Raw genomic sequence first — 20,596 nt, 5'->3', positions numbered from 1 at the left:
ACGGCCGCCCGCGCGCGCACGGCCGAGCCCCGCCGCCACTCGCGCGCTGCAGAGCAGCCCCGCCACGGCTGGGCCGCACGCGACGCTCGCCGCGCGCGCCTCGCCCCGCCCGCGCGCGCCCCCCCTGGCCGTGCTCCGCCTGCCCAGCCCGCGCACCCCGACACGCCACGCTGAGCTGCTCCAGCGCCGCCGCGACGTCGCGCGCACGCGCACGCACGCGTGCGGACTCGCCACCGGCCCGTGCGCCACCCCGCCACGCGCGCCCACGCCGCCGGCCCCGCTCGCCTGCACCACCGTGCCCCGCCTCAGCGCACACGCTCACGCAAAGCCACGCCGCTCGCCCACGACCACCGTTGACGCCGCACAGCGGCGGCGACCTCGGCACAGCGCCGCCTGCGGCGGTCGCCGCCTGCCTGAGGCGTCACGTCGCCTCACTGCTCGAGCTCCGACCGCCGTTGACGCCCAGCGCTGAGCCGGCCCCCACCGCCATTAAGGCCGGCCGCGAGGTCCGCCGGGTCGCCACCGACGCACCCTCGCCTCCACCGACCTACGCCGCCTATAAAGTGACCCCAGCGCCGCTCCTCTGCTCCCCCAACCCACAAGCACCACCGACCGCCGCCTTCCTGACCTCCTAGAGCCGCCGCCCGCCATAGCCGCCGCTCCCGAACGCCGGCCATCGCGGAGCACCCCTCCTCGCTGCGCTCTAGCCCAAGTCAGGTAGGGCAACCGGACCTCCTCAATCCCCTCTCCGTTTTCCCTCACTTCCCGGCCGCCGCCGCGCTCCGTGGCGCCGCCCCAAGCTCGCCGTCGCCCGCTGCCGCTCGCCACCGTGGCGCCACCACCTCGGACCCCCTCCGCTCGAATTAAGGAGGGGATTCGACCTCCCGTGGGCCCACCTTCCTTTCCCCTCTACCCCGGGCCGTCGTCGAGGCCCAGGGCGGCCGAATCGGCCGCCGCCGTGCGCCGCCCACCCCTCCCCTGTTTCCAGCGGTGAGAGGAAGGGGAAAGGCAGTTTTGCCTTGAACCCCCTCCCCTTTCCTCTAATCAGCAAAGAAACCCCAACCTTTTAAGCCCTTTTTCAATTAAACCCTTACCCTTTGTTATATTTCCAAAACAAACCCCCCACCTTATAAACTTAATTACAAATAACACCCTGAACCTTTTTAATTAACCCAAGAAACTTCTAAAATATAAACCAAGCCCCTGCCTACTTAATCTTAATTACAAATAAGTCCCTGGACCCCTGTTTAGGGCCTAAACGCTTCCCTGACCTATCATTTTATGTGCCTAATGACCTCGGCTTAACCTAAAATTTTACCCCGCCTCTCCTAGCTCAGTTGCGGCCATACCACTCAGAAACCATCCAAAAATAATACTCTATGCTCTATATTTCATGTGTTCCCGTTTCGAGCTCGACGACAAATCTTTATCTTCTGTGTTTTGATTGTGTGCCTGTTTGTGTGCGCTGTAGACCACGGAGTGAACGACGGAGAACCCGTTGACGAGCAGTGCTGTGAGCAGGTGAACGAGGACCCGTCCCGCGACCCCGAGCCCGAAGGTCAAGACTTCCCCGAAGGCTTTGAAGACGGCAAGTTCAATCCCATCCTTTGATGCATGTTTCTGTCCTAGTTTTTATAAACACAACCCAATGGCCTGTTTTATAAAGTTGCATATGTTTTACTTGCATGAAAACACGGTTGGATAGCCACCCCTTGACTTGTGATGACCATTCCTTGACCACCTAGATTAATGTCTGATTTTGCTTGGACGTTAATCGATATTAGAACGCTCAGGACTTTACTCATAATATGATTTATTTGATAAAGAAAATGTGTGCGTGTGGGAAGGGATAAAATGTGGTTTCGAAAGATGAGTATGGGCGAGATGGACGGCATTTCCGTGTGGATTGCCGATTGGTGTGCTTATGCCTGTGTGGCAGGGCAATGAAGGGAGATATCCATCTTGTCGCATGTAAGGACCGAGTTGGTGTGTCATCTCACCTAACTCCACTATCGTGCAAACCACTCGACCGTTGTATGGGCAACGGCGTAGCATAAATCCCACTAGTTGGTGTGATAGCCATCAGGAGAGCTGAGAGCAACGGGTGACTAAGGATAAGGGATAAGCCTAGAGCGACTTATGCCCGGTTATACCTGAGTGAACGGTCAATGACCCCTTGGTACAACCCGTGATGGCTAGTCAGGCTTAGCTATGGTGGGTAATGGCTATGTTGGGATCTACACCGACACGACGGTGTTCGAGTTGTGGTATCCTGCTTGTGGGTAAAGTTGCACATCTCTGCAGAGTTAAGAATCTATTCGAATAGTCCGTGCCCACGGTATTGGGCGAGTTATGGTGTGGTCACATAACTAGTGTTTCTTTGGGATGGGCTGGTGTGAGTTGTTTTGGAATTGATTCCGGCAGTTGTGCCGTGTGCTACGACGGACGGGGAGTCCAGTAGCAGTTTAAAACCTGAACTCTGTGTTACTGCAAAAACTGATTTCTAAAAGGTTTTTCGTAAAATAAACCCCTGCATAAAATGTCGTTTTTCTGCAAATTAAACCGTAACCTTATCCTTGATTTACCTATGCATATTATTCTGTTATAACCCCCTCCGTGGGTGTGGTTGGACTTGCTGAGTACGTTTGTACTCACCCCACTCTTACTTTTTACAGAAGAAGACCCAGACTTCGTGCCAGACGACGCCGAGTAGGGTTATCGTTCTACACCCAACCTTGCCTGTGGTACCGGCCCTGTCGAGATGCCTCCGCTGTCGCAGTACTCTGAGCCTGATTTAGATCCCGTATTAGTAGCACTCTGGTGTATTGTCGTAGCTTGGTTAATCCTTGTTATCATCTGTATCGAGTGTCCGCCAAGGTTTGTAAGGTTTTGAACCATCTGATGTAATAAATGTGGCATCAGCCTCCTGGGACTGATGTTTTGTATCACATTTAAGTCTTCTCTTATGAGGGGACGCTTCAGGTGGTATCAGAGCCGTAGGTTGGCCGTAGGACGTGACCCTAGGAGCGAAACCCGTTTTCAGGACCCTTCACCTTAGGACTTTTTCTATCCTTAATCCTTACCTCACACAAACACTTACCTTTGGTTCTTGCCCTGTTCCAGATGGCTGACGATGGATGGATCGGCGGAATCTGTTTCGCAGAGCCCGGCCTTCCTAAGTTGTTAATACTCAGCCTGGAACGCATTGGAGTTGTGGATCCGCCAGAGTTTCTTTATCGAGAGTACGACTCCAAGGGCACTCTTCGATGTGATCTGATGATCTTCATAGCAAGGAGCACCCGCTACCCTGATGTGGACCCTTGGTTCATCTCCACCACTGGTTTTCGCTTCCCGGACACTTATCGGAAAGCCGCCCGCAAAGCCCTACGACGTCTACGTGTGATCTACAGGCATCACCTCCAGCGGACTCCTATGGGATTTTTCCCGCTGACTGAAGGAAGAGGACGCACATGGATTGTTAGGATGAGAGGACTTGGAAGAGAAGAAGAAGACCTAGAAGACACGGTCTCTCACCTATCCATCTATCTCACCGGCCTGGATGAGCTCTATCGCGAGCAAGCAGCACAACTGAAGCAGCAAGTCCACAGAGCAGAAAAGGCAACCCAGGAGCTGGATGAACAACGGTCGAGGACCGTACATGCCGAGTATTCCCTAGCCGCCCTCCAAGTCCACATGGATGAAAAAGAGGAAGAACTGGAAGAACAGCGGGCAAGAGCCACACGCGCCGAGGACTCGCTAGCCGCTCTCCAAGCTCGGATGTGGAGGTATGAGGCTCGCTGGGGAATAGGAGGATGGATAGAGGAAGACGCTGAAGAAGAACCCGAAGAGGCTCAATGGGATGTAAACACCCAGACCGAAGAGGAAGAACCCATGGAAACCCATTGGGATGTTGGAACTCAAACTGAAGAAGAAGAGCCCGAGGAAACCCATTGGGACAAAAGTACTCAGACCGAGGATAACTTGATGGATCAGTACCTTCCACTGAAGAAGCGCTCCCTTAGGATTGAGGAAGGATCCCCATGATAGGAGTTGTCTCCAAGCTAGAACCTTTGCTCTAATAATAATCATGTACCCATGAAGTTGTACCCCACCATGGTGCCATAAATAAAAATCATCTATCCCTTTGTGTACCCCAAATATTTGTGCAAGTTCTTTACCCTACCTTTGTTTTCAGATGGCTGAGGAAGGTTGGACCCAGGGCGATTGCCAAGCTGCACCTGGCTTCCCCAGCCTGTTGATCAACGCCCTGGAAAGCCTTGGAGTCACGGAACGCCCAAGGTACTACAGCAGAGAGTACGAGCATCATGGTACTCTCCGCTGCAGGGTGATCCTAGTCGTCGCCAGAAGTGACCGCTACCCCGACATCCTGTCATGGCGAGTGACTGCTACAGGGTTTAGGCACCAGGACACCTATCCCCTAGCCGTCAGGAAAGCACTTCGTTATCTGTGCCGGATTTTCGAAGGACACCTCACCCCCACACCAATGAGGTTCTTCCCACCAGCCATCAGGACACCAGTTTGGGAAGCTGGAATGAGAAGCCTGGGACGGCGCCGCCATGAAGAAGTCCTCCTGTACCAAGTAGCTACCTACCTAGCCTCCTTGGATCAGCTCTTTGACGAGCAAGCCAACTTGCTGAGGGAACAGACCCATCGAGCCGAGCAAGCAGAGCTCGCGCTAAGATTGCAGCAGATCCGAGCAGTCCAAGCCGAGGCTAGAGCCGCAGCAGTGGTCAGCAGTGAAGCAGTTGCTCAGGAGAGCCTCAGGCAAGCCCGGGACCAGCGTATGCAAGAATGGACCAACAGTGGAACCCCAGTCCCGGCAATAGGAGAAGACCATGTTCTGCTCGGAACGCCCGTCTTAGGATGGGGACCGCTCGTTGGAAACCCACTAGCCCCGCCCGAGAATCCGGGAGGGTCTACGGCCGCCGCCGCAAGAGAAGCCACGACACAACCCCGGGAAAATGGAGATCTAGGGAATGGCGAGCCAGGACCACTCATTTCCCCAGAGGTCGTGAGTGCCTTTCCGAGGGAGGAACCCACTCCCAATGAGTCTACCTGAAGCGCGAGCAACCGACGAGGAATGAAGCCGTATGGTCCGAAGAAGTGTTGTGCCCCTTTTCTTTTGAAGTTGTGTATCCGGACGTGTAGTACGCATTCTAGTTGTGTTCCCATGTTGTACCCTGCCTTGCTTTAGTAAGAGTTGCTTGTTTGCCTTGTTGTGTGCTTGTTGTGTGTGTGCCTTTTGGCAGAAGGTTAATTCTGCCTTGTTGCGCGAATTAAACAACTTAAACATCACCTAATCTTAGTCCCAACCCACTCGATTTGCAGATGGTTTCCCGGAGCATCACAAGGGCCTCCCGCGTCAGGGACCCTGCAGCCGCTGATGCAGGAGTACACCCCGACGGGCAAAACCATCCTCAGGAAGAACAAGAAGTGAGTCAGGGCAGAGGAGAAAATCTTGGTGCACAGCTGCCACCACCACCACCCTTCGTGGACCTGGCACAAGTAATCCATAACCAGACTCTCATACTGGAGACACTGGCCAATGCTCTAGTGAACAGGCAGCCACGAGAGCAGACCTTTAATGACAAGCTGACAGCTTTTCTGAGGGCCAAGCCACCCACTTTTGCCGGATCCAGCAACCCCTTGGATGCAGATGACTGGCTCCGCGTGATCCAGAGGAAGCTCGAGCCATTTGGGTGCCAGGATCGAGATAAAGTTCTTCTGGCTGCACATCAACTCACCGGGACTGCCTTAGCCTGGTGGGAGAATTACTGCGCTGCTGCCAGAGATGCCTCCACCATCACCTGGAATGAATTCGTGAGGGAGTTCCGCCGTTATCACATCCCCTCGGCCACCATGAAGCGCAAGGCAGATGAGTTCCGCGCACTTCAGCAGGGGAGTATGTCGGTGGAAGAATATACTCACCAGTTTATGGAGCTGTCTCGATATGCGCCAGACGAAGTGAACGACGACGAGAAAAAGCAGGATATGTTCAAAAAGGGACTAAATCCCGAACTCAGGACCCTGCTCACTCCTCAGATCTATCCTGATTTCAACACCTTGATGAATAAGGCAATTCTCACCGAGAAGGCTAAGATTGATGAAAGGAAAGAGAACAAGCGCAAGTTTCTGGAGAGTAAGTCTCGCCAGCAGGAGCGTTTTCAGAAGACCAGAAGTCTCAGCTACAACGCACCAAGGTCCCAAGCCCCAATGCAGTACAAAACTCAGTCTCAAGTGACAGGACCACGAGCCCCTAACACACAGCCCAGAAGCCAGAACACCATGAGGGCCTCACAAAATAATGCGAGCCAGGTCACCAACAACAACAGCAACGTGAGAGCCTGCTTCAACTGCCGTGAGACAGGTCACTTTATCGCCGACTGCCCCTACGCCAAGAACAAGCCTGCTACTTCGGCTTTCTCCAACACAGTGAACGGACCCAAGCCAGTTCTGACCGGTGCCAACCGAGTGCCCCTCCGTGGCAACAGCAACAACAACAACAACCAGCAGAGGCAATCCCAGCAGTCTTTTGGACGAGCCCGTGTCAACCACATCGACGCACAGGAAGCTCAAGGAGCCCAGGGCGTAGTACTCGGTGAGTACCTAGTCAGCTCAACTCTTGCAACAGTACTGTTTGATTCTGGAGCATCACACTCATTCATATCCTCGAGCTTTGTGGAGAAACATAAAATACCTACGGTACTACTAAAAACACCCCTAATAACCCGGACGCCCGGAGGAGACATCAGGTGTCAACTGGGTTGTCTACGGGTAAGGATCAATTTAAGTGGGGTAGAGTTTCTAGCAGACCTAGTAGTACTTAAGTCAGAAGGGATAGATGTGATCCTCGGAATGGACTGGTTAAGCAAACATAATGGCCTCATAGGTTGTACGGACAAGGTAGTACATCTAACAAACCCAGAGGGAGTCCGAGTGACCTGTCATACCCGGGAAAGTGGAGCAAACCCGATGGTATTCAGCATGGAAGCCAAGTCCTTGGAAGAAGTCCCAGTAGTGAATGAGTACCCCGATGTCTTTCCCGAAGAACTTCCCGGTATGCCACCAGATAGGGACATAGAATTTGTCATTGAACTTGTTCCTGGAACCGCCCCCATAGCCAAAAGACCCTATAGGATGGCAGCCTCTGAGTTGGCAGAATTAAAGAAACAATTAGAGGAACTACAACGAATTGGCTTCATCAGGCCAAGTTCGTCTCCTTGGGGAGCCCCGGTTCTATTCGTCAAAAAGAAGGACGGAAGCATGAGGTTATGTGTAGATTACCGGGCACTAAACGAGGTCACTATCAAGAATAAGTACCCCCTTCCCAGGATCGATGATCTTTTTGATCAGTTAAAAGGAGCCAGGTACTTTTCCAAGATTGACCTAAGGTCCGGATATTTTCAGCTCAAGATTAGGGAAAGCGACATCCCGAAGACAGCCTTTGTCACCCGATACGGACAATTTGAGTTCACAGTAATGTCTTTTGGACTGACAAATGCACCTGCCTATTTCATGAACCTCATGAACAAAGTGTTTATGGATGAGCTAGATAAGTTTGTCGTAGTCTTCATTGACGACATACTTATTTACTCGAAGAGCATTCAGGAGCATGAGCAGCACCTGAGGGTAGTTTTGGAAAAACTGAGAGTGCATAGGCTATACGCCAAATTCAGCAAGTGTGAATTTTGGCTGGAGAAAGTAGCCTTCCTTGGTCATATTTTGACCGCAGAAGGAGTGGCAGTAGACCCCGAGAAGGTCGAAGCAGTATCCAACTGGCAGCAACCAACCAATGTCAGTGAGATCAGGAGTTTCCTCGGATTAGCTGGGTACTATCGGAGATTTATTGAGGGATTTTCTAAGATAGCCCGGCCCATGACAGAGCTGCTCAAGAAAGAGAAGAAATTCACCTGGACGGAGTCGTGTGAAAGAAGTTTCCAGGAGTTGAAGCGAAGATTGACGACAGCCCCAGTGCTAACCCTGCCGGATATTCATCGGGATTTCGTTATCTATTGTGATGCGTCCCGACAAGGATTGGGTTGTGTACTGATGCAAGATGGGAAAGTCGTTGCATATGCTTCCCGTCAGCTCAGGACTCATGAGCAAAATTACCCGACCCATGACCTAGAACTTGCAGCCGTAGTGCACGCACTTAAGATCTGGAGGCATTATTTGATTGGAAATAAGTGTGAAATTTTCACCGACCATAAAAGCCTGAAGTATATCTTCACCCAGCCGGACTTGAACTTGAGGCAAAGAAGATGGCTAGAATTAGTCAAAGATTATAATTTGGAAATTCATTATCACCCAGGGAAAGCAAATGTAGTAGCTGATGCTCTAAGTCGGAAGTCTTACGGGCCTAAGAATGACCATTTACAAGAAGAAATGGCACGACTAAATGTGCACATTGTCCCTCGAGGCTCCAGCCAAGTGCTGAATGTTCAGTCCACTCTGGAAGAAAGAATCAGGAAAGCCCAAAGATTGGACAAAGGACTGATGGAAATCCGGAGGCAAACCGGAGAAAATAAGGCCCCAGACTTTCGAGTTGATAATAAGGGAACGTTGTGGTATAAAGACAGGATTTGTGTACCCCAGAAAGGAGATTTCAGGCAGATGATCATGGATGAAGCCCATAACTCGGCCTACTCAATTCACCCAGGATCCACCAAAATGTACATGGACATAAAACAGAAGTATTGGTGGAATGGGATGAAGGCAGATATTGCACGATTTGTCGCCCGTTGTGATACTTGCCAGAGAATCAAAGCTGAACACCAGAAGCCGGCAGGATTACTGCAACCCCTACCCATCCCGGTGTGGAAATGGGATGAAGTGGGAATGGACTTTGTGGTGGGCTTGCCCAGAACCCAAAAAGGACATGACTCCATATGGGTAATAGTGGATCGCCTTACTAAATCAGCTCACTTCATACCCGTACGGGCCAACTATGACGGAGAGAAGCTAGCTAAGCTCTATATAGAGAACATAGTGAAATTGCATGGTGTGCCCAGCCGAATCGTTTCAGATAGAGGGACCCAGTTCACCTCAAGATTTTGGAAGAGTTTGCATAAAGCCATGGGCACCAAGCTAGACTTTAGTTCCGCTTATCATCCGCAGACGGATGGTCAGACGGAAAGGGTGAATCAGATCATGGAGGATATGCTGAGAGCATGTGTCCTCACTTATGGCAAGGATTGGGAGCAGAGTCTACCCTACGCCGAGTTCTCATACAACAACGGGTACCAAGCAAGCTTGGGCATGTCACCGTTTGAAGCTCTCTATGGAAGAAAATGCAGAACCCCTCTGATGTGGTCAGAAGTTGGAGAACGTGCCCTAGTCGGCCCCGCACTCATAAAAGAAGCCGAAGAAAGAGTCGCCGAGATTCGAGGAAAGATAAAAGCGGCCCAGTCCCGACAGAAGAGCTACGCCGACAAGAAAAGACGCGAAATAAGTTTCAACCCAGGAGATTTTGTGTATCTCAAGGTATCACCCATTCGAGGGACCCGAAGATTCCAGGTACAAGGAAAGTTGGCTCCCCGATACATTGGACCATACCAAGTTCTAAAGAAAGTTGGGACAGTAGCATATCGCCTAGAGCTACCGGAGGAAATGTCGGACATCCACCCCGTCTTTCATGTCTCGCAATTAAGAAGGTGTTTGAGGGTACCCGAGGCAGAGCATGTGCCGGTTGAAACAATAGATCTACAGCCAGACTTGCGGTATCAAGAAGTACCGGTCAAGATTCTAGACACCGTCACTAGAAGAACCAGAAACTCCGAAGTACGAATTTGTAGAGTTCAGTGGAGCAGACATGGAATAAAAGAAGCTACGTGGGAACGAGAAGATGCTCTGAAGAAGGAATTTCCCCACCTGTTTAGGAACCAGTCGAATCTCGAGGACGAGATTCATTTTAAGTGGGGTAGGTTTGTAACATCCCAAAAATTACCCAAAATAAATCATGCGCTAAAATTTTGCTTCGTCGTTGAGCTCGAGACCCCTCCTTAAAACCCTAACCCCAGTTTTCCGGAATCCTCCCTGTTCCGATCTCCCGATTCCCGAAAAACTTGTCCCGACACCCAACACCCGCGCGTCGCGCTCACGCACGCCCAGGCGCCGCGCGTGGCCGACCGGGCGCCACCATCACGGCGCGAATCTCTCCTTTTTCCCCCTCTCCTCCCTGGCGCGCTCCCGACCCGCACACGCCGCCCGCTGGCCGCGCGCCCCGCGATTGCCGCCGACACGTGCCCGCTTTTCTCCCTTCCCTCTTTTCCCTTTTCTTTTTCTCTTTTCCTTTTCTTTCTTTCTTTTCCTTCTCTCTCTCCCTCTGCCGCGCGCCGCTCGGGCCGGCACCCTGCTCGCCGCCCCGTGCGTCGGCTTCCCCACGCGTGCGCACGCGCGCGCCGCGCCACGGCCGCCCGCGCGCGCACGGCCGAGCCACGCCGCCACTCGCGCGCTGCAGAGCAGCCCCGCCACGGCTGGGCCGCACGCGACGCTCGCCGCGCGCGCCTCGCCCCGCCCGCGCGCGCCCCCCTGGCCGTGCTCCGCCTGCCCAGCCCGCGCACCCCGACACGCCACGCTGAGCTGCTCCAGCGCCGCCGCGACGTCGCGCGCACGCGCACGCACGCGCGCGGACTCGCCACCGGCCCGTGCGCCACCCCGCCACGCGCCCACGCCGCCGGCCCCGCTCGCCTGCACCACCGTGCCCCGCCTCAGCGCACACGCTCACGCAAAGCCACGCCGCTCGCCCACGACCACCGTTGACGCCGCACAGCGGCGGCGACCTCGGCACAGCGCCGCCTGCGGCGGTCGCCGCCTGCCTGAGGCGTCACGTCGCCTCACTGCTCGAGCTCCGACCGCCGTTGACGCCCAGCGCTGAGCCGGCCCCCACCGCCATTAAGGCCGGCCGCGAGGTCCGCCGGGTCGCCACCGACGCACCCTCGCCTCCACCGACCTACGCCGCCTATAAAGTGACCCCAGCGCCGCTCCTCTGCTCCCCCAACCCACAAGCACCACCGACCGCCGCCTTCCTGACCTCCTAGAGCCGCCGCCCGCCATAGCCGCCGCTCCCGAACGCCGGCCATCGCGGAGCACCCCTCCTCGCTGCGCTCTAGCCCAAGTCAGGTAGGGCAACCGGACCTCCTCAATCCCCTCTCCGTTTTCCCTCACTTCCCGGCCGCCGCCGCGCTCCGTGGCGCCGCCCCAAGCTCGCCGTCGCCCGCTGCCGCTCGCCACCGTGGCGCCACCACCTCGGACCCCCTCCGCTCGAATTAAGGAGGGGATTCGACCTCCCGTGGGCCCACCTTCCTTTCCCCTCTACCCCGGGCCGTCGTCGAGGCCCAGGGCGGCCGAATCGGCCGCCGCCGTGCGCCGCCCACCCCTCCCCTGTTTCCAGCGGTGAGAGGAAGGGGAAAGGCAGTTTTGCCTTGAACCCCCTCCCCTTTCCTCTAATCAGCAAAGAAACCCCAACCTTTTAAGCCCTTTTTCAATTAAACCCTTACCCTTTGTTATATTTCCAAAACAAACCCCCCACCTTATAAACTTAATTACAAATAACACCCTGACCCTTTTTAATTAACCCAAGAAACTTCTAAAATATAAACCAAGCCCCTGCCTACTTAATCTTAATTACAAATAAGTCCCTGGACCCCTGTTTAGGGCCTAAACGCTTCCCTGACCTATCATTTTATGTGCCTAATGACCTAGGCTTAACCTAAAATTTTACCCCGCCTCTCCTAGCTCAGTTGCGGCCATACCACTCAGAAACCATCCAAAAATAATACTCTATGCTCTATATTTCATGTGTTCCCGTTTCGAGCTCGACGACAAATCTTTATCTTCTGTGTTTTGATTGTGTGCCTGTTTGTGTGCGCTGTAGACCACGGAGTGAACGACGGAGAACCCGTTGACGAGCAGTGCTGTGAGCAGGTGAACGAGGACCCGTCCCGCGACCCCGAGCCCGAAGGTCAAGACTTCCCCGAAGGCTTTGAAGACGGCAAGTTCAATCCCATCCTTTGATGCATGTTTCTGTCCTAGTTTTTATAAACACAACCCAATGGCCTGTTTTATAAAGTTGCATATGTTTTACTTGCATGAAAACACGGTTGGATAGCCACCCCTTGACTTGTGATGACCATTCCTTGACCACCTAGATTAATGTCTGATTTTGCTTGGACGTTAATCGATATTAGAACGCTCAGGACTTTACTCATAATATGATTTATTTGATAAAGAAAATGTGTGCGTGTGGGAAGGGATAAAATGTGGTTTCGAAAGATGAGTATGGGCGAGATGGACGGCATTTCCGTGTGGATTGCCGATTGGTGTGCTTATGCCTGTGTGGCAGGGCAATGAAGGGAGATATCCATCTTGTCGCATGTAAGGACCGAGTTGGTGTGTCATCTCACCTAACTCCACTATCGTGCAAACCACTCGACCGTTGTATGGGCAACGGCGTAGCATAAATCCCACTAGTTGGTGTGATAGCCATCAGGAGAGCTGAGAGCAACGGGTGACTAAGGATAAGGGATAAGCCCAGAGCGACTTATGCCCGGTTATACCTGAGTGAACGGTCAATGACCCCTTGGTACAACCCGTGATGGCTAGTCAGGCTTAGCTATGGTGGGTAATGGCTATGTTGGGATCTACACCGACACGACGGTGTTCGAGTTGTGGTATCCTGCTTGTGGGTAAAGTTGCACATCTCTGCAGAGTTAAGAATCTATTCGAATAGTCCGTGCCCACGGTATTGGGCGAGTTATGGTGTGGTCACATAACTAGTGTTTCTTTGGGATGGGCTGGTGTGAGTTGTTTTGGAATTGATTCCGGCAGTTGTGCCGTGTGCTACGACGGACGGGGAGTCCGGTAGCAGTTTAAAACCTGAACTCTGTGTTACTGCAAAAACTGATTTCTAAAAGGTTTTTCGTAAAATAAACCCCTGCATAAAATGTCGTTTTTCTGCAAATTAAACCGTAACCTTATCCTTGATTTACCTATGCATATTATTCTGTTATAACCCCCTCCGTGGGTGTGGTTGGACTTGCTGAGTACGTTTGTACTCACCCCACTCTTACTTTTTACAGAAGAAGACCCAGACTTCGTGCCAGACGACGCCGAGTAGGGTTATCGTTCTACACCCAACCTTGCCTGTGGTACCGGCCCTGTCGAGATGCCTCCGCTGTCGCAGTACTCTGAGCCTGATTTAGATCCCGTATTAGTAGCACTCTGGTGTATTGTCGTAGCTTGGTTAATCCTTGTTATCATCTGTATCGAGTGTCCGCCAAGGTTTGTAAGGTTTTGAACCATCTGATGTAATAAATGTGGCATCAGCCTCCTGGGACTGATGTTTTGTATCACATTTAAGTCTTCTCTTATGAGGGGACGCTTCAGTTTCCTTTTCAACATTGTAGCAGATGGCACTAGAACTTCATCTGGTTTCAAGACAGTTCATCTCAATTCTTGTGCTAAGGCTTTGAATGATTATTTCAAGCTGAATAGAACTGGTGACCAGATTGCTAATCATCCGAAAACATGGAAAAAGAAGTATGTTAAAATCAACCAACTTAGGAAGTTGAGTGCTGCCATCTGGGATGAGGACAATTTCATAATTACTCTTGACCATGAGCACTACACAGGCCATGTGGCGGTAAGCCGGCAACAGCTATTCTTGTTTAATTGTTGCTCTATCTCTATATTTATTTATGCTACCACTAATAATTATTTCACTCTTTCATAGGATCACAAAGGTGATGATGAATATCTAAGCAAGCCACTGCAGTACTATGGAGACTTGGCTACTATCTTTGGTAATAGTGTGGCTACTAGTCAGTATGCAAAGGGCTCAAATGACCCTTTAGGCACAGCAGGAGAAGATGGAGAAAATAAAGGGGAACACAATGGTGCTGCAGCCACCCCTGATGATAATGGAGCAAGCAGACTAAATAAGAGAGCCAAAATTATTGAGGGTGATGGTGATGGTTTGGTTGCAGCACTTAAAGAAGGCTATGAAAAGCTTTCTGATGCAATCAAGGAGGCTGCTAAAGCGGACAATGTGCTGCCACCAGAGTTGTTTGATACTGTGAACAATCTTTCAGGTTTTGAACATGAGCACAAGTTGTTTTACTTTCTACACTTGGTGAACAATGCTCATATTGCTAGAGCTTTCAGCTCCCTGCCCACTGATCACAAAATAACTTGGATGGCCAAGTTTGTTACCGACAACTTCTGATGCACTATGGTATAGATTTTGGTTGCTCGAGCTTTTGGTTGTGTTACTGGTGGACCTCATGTTGTTCGAGCTTTTGGTTGTGTAGACTGGTGGACCTCATGTTGCCATAGGTTTTGGTAGAACCTAGAGCTTTTAGTTGTATAGGCTGTGAACCCAGGTTGTTACAACTCATATTCTAACTTTTGATTGTATCCATAAACAATGCCCTGTGGGTTAATTAAGTATATATCATATGTCATGATCTCTTAATTATATATGTAGCTGTGATATATATGTAATTGTGATGTATACTATTATTCTATTGTTTATATGTGGGTTATGGTGGAACACTTGGTGGTAAACTCACCAGAAGAGAGAAGTGGGTGACAAAAACAAGTCCCCATTCTTATTCTCCAACCAAACAAAGAATAGAATAACTCCGTTCTTCAAACTAAACACAAAATGGAATGGCTCCGTTCCTCTAACCAAATACTTATTGGAGTCATTTCACTCCAAAAACATAGAATAGAGCTATCACATTCTATTCCGCTCTCCAACCAAACACACCCTTGCGCATTGCTTGGATTGCTAGGGAAGCGCGCCTAAGAGTCGGCGCATGTCAGCATAGGGTCCTAAAAAACTCTTTAGCGCATGTACAACCGTCATTAATATATCGTCTATATGTGGTTTATTTCGATTAGCGAGGCTAATTAAATGTTGAACCGGGTGGTGAGACAGCTCGTCGCCCGTTGAACAGCACGCTGCGACTCGGCGACGGTGGCGTTCGATCCGGTGCGGGCTCCTTCGATTTGGCGCTCAATTCCGTCGATGGCACGAAGAGCGCGGCGGCAAGGAAGAATACGTACCTTTCTCAGCTCTCCGGCAGCTCGTCCGTCCGTCCGTCCATCAAGCGGGCCACAAAGACCGTCGCGGCGCTGCTGTTCGCGCTCCGCCGGGTGCCCGGCGGCCGGCGCCATGTTCCTCAGCGCGGCAGGGCGCTGCTCTGCGCCTACTACAGGGCGCTTGTCGCCATCCTGCTCTTTGGCGCACCGGAGGACGGAGGTGACCGTGGGGCTTTGGGTCGCCGGACCGCCGGCGATGGGGCAAGCTGCAGGTCAACGCAAGCAGGAGAGATGAGAGATCGAGAGGAATCGAGAGATGAGAGACCGGAGATATTTTTCATTTTACAATATAACCCCTGACTATTTTATGATTCAACAATTTTTGTTTTTTTATTAATCTCAATTATTTCAAAGAAGCAATAAAAGTGCATACAAAGATTTTATTTAGACTAGATCATAGATGTATACATTCATTAAACAGTTTGTAGACAATCAAATAGACAACCCACTGTATAACTTAGTCTGTTTAGCTGTCTGTGTACGGTGCTCTACACACATATAGACGACAACCGTCTGCACCATTGTACATGCCCTTAGAAAGAATTTAGATTTTAATTTAATTTTCAAAACTATTAATTTATTTTTTACTCTAACTAAATTATTTTCATCAGAAGATACACAACTTTCAATATATCTAACATGTTCAGTTATCTAAGGGCATGTACAATGACAATTATTATGCCGTCTATTGCCGGTTTATTGTGACTTTCGAGAGCAAACCGCGAGGCGACGGCCTCTGCCATCCTCTCGCGAGGCGACGGCCTCGTCCCGTTGCCCGAGAGGAAGCGACGGCTTGGCACATCCGTTGTAGCAGCAGCTGTAAGATGAGAACGGCGACGACGGATCCTCTGCGAGTTCGTGCTCACGCTCCTGATTTGATGGGCAAATACTTTCCGCCCGCCCGCGTTCGTCACGCCGCGCCGCCGCAACCGCTCCAAGCCAAGCCTCGCTGCTGCCCACGCCAAGCTCGCCGGCAACCGCTCGCTGCTGCCTGCCTGCGGCAGCAGCCTGCCCTGCCATGGAGGAAGGTGGTCAGTGGAGCATGCAAGCACGGGAGAGAGAAATGAGTGGGTGAGAGACGAGAGAGACGAGTTTTTTTTTTTGCGACCTGGTGATTTCATTCATTGATCAGTCGAGATTACAATCTGAAGCTAACAGGTGAACTACACAGGTTGGGGCTAACTGTCACTCACACAGCCTATTATCACCTGAAACATGCTTAGCTAGGACATGAGCTACTCGGTTACAAGCACGACTTGTGAAAGTTACAAAAAAAATAAACAAAACTAGAGCTAAGTTCCCGAGTTTGTCTGATGATGGATGCAATTCTTGATCGTTGATTGGCTCCCTCCTTCCAAAGCTTCACAAACTCCTGGCTATCAATTTCCAGAATAAGTCGCTGCACCCCCTTGTCCCGAGCCAGAGCAACACCATCCCGACAAGCCAAAGCTTCCAGGGTCAAGGCGTCGAGGCCATGGGAGTACCATCTCGCCTGTCCACCAACAAAGAGACCTGCATCATTTCGGAGAGCTATCCCTGATGCACCTTGCCCTTGGTCTGGGTAAAAAGCACCATCTGTGTTGCACTTGAACCAGCCAGCTGGCAGTGCGCGCCAACACTCCACAATTTGTCTCTCCTTCATTGGATTCACCTGCTTTTTCATGTTCCATAAATCAAAAGCTGTATCAAGCGGCCACCGAACTGCTACGCTGATCGGTCTATGAGCAGCACCATGTCGTCGCTGGTTCTGTTGCATCCAAAGTGAGTACATGCCGATGATGAGAATGGCCCTGTCCTTGTCCGTGCACATATCATCCATCAGCAAGTCGCATGCCCAAGAAAACGGATGAAGACTCGGCAGCTTCACCCCAGTAATTATCTTTACCTCTCTCCACAACATCTTTGCCGTGGTGCATTCAGTCAGTATGTGCTTAATTGATTCTGTGTCAGCACCACACACCTCACATAATTGATTCTGTGTCAGCACCACACACCTCACAGAAAGCCGTCGGCTCAATATGTCTCCGATGTAAGATATCCTTTGCTGGGAGAAATTCGTGTAGAACTCGCCACCATAAAATCTTGACTTTCGGAGGTACCTGTAACTTCCAAATCTTTTTCCAGGAAGCATCGCTCGAGGCACTTGGAATCTCCTCATCACCTCGACCATACATCGCATATAGCTTTCGATAGGCCGATTTGACTGAGTAGTTACCATGCTTCTCAAACTCCCACGCCCACCAATCCTCCTCTTGTTGTCGTATAGGAATTTTGAGGATGGCCCTGGCATCAATTGGGATAAAAGCCTCATGAATGAGAGCCTCATTCCAAGCTCCCGATTCAGTCACGTGATCAGACACCATGGTTAGTGCCTGCCCATCGCTAGGAGTGATGGGTCGAGCATCAAAATGTGCAGGTATCCACCTGTCACTCCAAATGTTTGTCTGCTCCCCACTCCCAATCCTCCTGATCATGCCTCTTTCTAGTACTTCTCTTCCTGCTAGGATTGCCCGCCAAGTATGGCTGGCATGTTTTCTCCTGGTGCTGTGCATGAAGTCACCATCATGGTAGTACCTTCCCTTCAGCACCCGTGCACACAAGCTATCAGGTCGCGTCACCAATCACCAACCCTGTTTGCCCAGCATTGCTTTGTTGAAGGTAACCCATGCCTCCCACGGATTTGTGCTGGGTTAACCGATCCCATCTCAGCCAATGGATATGTCTATTGTCAACTGAGCTTCCCCACCAATAATTTACAATTGTGGTTCTCATCTTTTTGCATGTCGTCTTAGATAGCAAGAAACAGCTCATAGAGTATGTAGGGACTGCCTGAGCCACAGATTTCAGAAGTATCTCCCGACCAGCACAGCTCGCTTCCCTACCACTCTAGGTGCCAACCAAATTTTTAATTCTTGTAGCCATAAAATCAAAAGCCTCAGTAGAAGATCTACCAACTGCGGTTGGCAAACCCAGATACTTGTCAGATAAAGCTTCTGTATCAATGTGTAGCACACGCCTAAAATCTTGTTTCACCTGCTCATCACAATTTGAGCTGAAAAAGACTGCAGATTTCTCCTTGTTCACCAACTGTCCGGATCCCCGATTATAGGTCTCCAAAATAGAGAGATGAGTCGGAGATATTTTTGACCCACTTTTACAATAAAACCCTTAGCTACTTTATAAAATAGCCTTTAGCAATTTATGTATTCTAGTTATCTATATTGGTCTATGTTTCTTAAAAAATATACTATCATGTGATTTATTTGCATACATAAATAATTCTTTCATGTATGCCACAAAACAATACATAAAGATCTATAACACATATTTGATCATCATGTTTCATGTGTCTAGACATACATTAAATAGCTTGCAGACAGCTACACAGACACACCATTGTACATGTTGTCTGCTTTATCGTCTGCGTGCGGTATTCCATACACATACAGACGACAGCCGTCTAACCACTGTACATGCCCTAACATCGCTGCGGCTAGTCAACTGGCACAGGGGCGAAGCGAGGCCACCACACCACCGGGGTCTTGTGTAGAAAAGAATGGGGTCATAATGAAGTATTAATAGCTAGATACAGCAATTTGCGCTGATTCATCAAAATTTGTCGTATAACAAGCCTTAGCTCCACCTCTGAAACTGGCAAGCAGGTATACACCAAGCACTCAATTAAAATATACTTCATCTTTGATCCGGTACTAAATGATTCTCTACGGATTATTTCAGAAGAAATATATTTTTCACTCAATCACATGTGATGCATAAGTGGGTAAGAAATTCTCACGAATGCATGCACATTTACGCGTGAAAAATGCGTATGTGCGGGCTTCATTTTCTCGGCTAATGTGGCCCTTCTAGTGGGCCGCGAAAACGGTGCGGCCTTATACTATTGCAACACGTCTTCATACTTAAACATAAAAAGTGACCCAATAAGCAAAGTATAATATGACATGAAAAGAGGAAGGAGGAAGGAGCATAGGATTAGGGATGTCCTTCTTAGCGAGAAACAGGGGTTGTTGGGAGCTAAGTGAAGGTTAAGATGCCCGTGTCAGGTTGCATCTCGCTAGTGTCAGGTTGTAACTCATGGCAGGTTTCAGGAGCACCTGGTTTCGGCTCTTCGCGGCAATGCTTATGATCAAGCACCTGGTGGAGTCATCTTTAGTGAAGCGCGGGGTGTTTTAGAGATGCATTTTGATCATGTTATTTTTTCTGCTATTCCTAGAACTTGTAATCAAGCGGCACATGAGCTCGCTCGTTTTGGTCTTAGTCGGGACCCGGACCTCCCAAATGTGTGGGAGGATCCCCTCCCTGGTTTTGTAACGACTTTGGTGGATCGTGATCGCGCTGATCCTGGGTTTTCTTAATTAAAGAGCGAGTTGACTATCAAAAAAAAAGGTTTCAGGAGCATTTGACTATTTGTTCTAGCAATTCTTTCATTTCAAATTACATAGGTCGTTTTAGATTTTTTAGATAAATAATTTTTGCAATGTATATATCAAGATGCATTCTAAAATCTATATTCCTAAACAGTTTAAAGTAACCTATAATTTGATAAGGATGGAGTATATTTTAATTCTGTTATGCTACAATTTGAAAAACATTGCGAAAGTTGCAAGTCTCTTTCCCTGTTGTTGCCATAACTCATCATATGGCCACAGTGGTGGATCTACCGGTGGGGCGGTCGGGGCTAGAGCCCCCCTACCGCCGGAAAACCCCTAGAGCCCCTCTTAGAGGGTCTCCAATAAATTCAACTCTTCATATTACCATTTAACTACCATTTAACTAGTTTTCGCTCTCTATATCTCTATCCTATCCAACAGACTAGCCATTGCTCTTGTTGTTTGCCATCCCCGTCGCTCGCCGCTCCGCCGCCGAGCAGACTAGACATGGCATGCTGCGGTGGCGCGGCTCCCACCAGCGGCAAGGCCAGGCGGCTGCGGCGGTGCGGCACGGCCGGACGAAACCGGCGCTTGAGGACATGGACCAGCTGAGGATCTCGGGGCTGGAGAGGATGAAGCTCAACGCCGGCGCCGTCGAGGAGCGAGCGGACGCCATGATAATGAGATGTACAGGGCGTACAAGAAGAAACTCGAGGACCTCACTAGCGCAAAGAGGCACTACTTTGAGAACCTTGTGAAAGCATTCGAGCACTGCTAGAAAATCTCTCATTAGTACCGGTCGGGAACCCCCGGTTTGTACCGGTTTCCCGACCGGTACCGCTCCTCCGGTACTAAGTGCATGCGCACTTAGTACCAGTCAGCTGGCCCGGTACTAAATGGCCTGTTTAGTACCGGTTGGTAACACCAACCGGTACTAAACTGCTGGCCACGCCAGCAGCTAGGCCGAGCAGTTTAGTACCAGTTGGTAATACCAACCGGTACTAAATGATTTTTTTCTTTTTGATGCTTTATATTTGTTCTCTTTTCCTTTCAATTTCAATTAATTAGTATTAGTAGTC

This window comes from Panicum virgatum, chromosome 9K (assembly GCF_016808335.1).
Source record: "Panicum virgatum strain AP13 chromosome 9K, P.virgatum_v5, whole genome shotgun sequence".
NCBI lineage: Eukaryota > Viridiplantae > Streptophyta > Magnoliopsida > Poales > Poaceae > Panicum > Panicum virgatum.
This window is presented reverse-complemented; position numbering follows the sequence as displayed.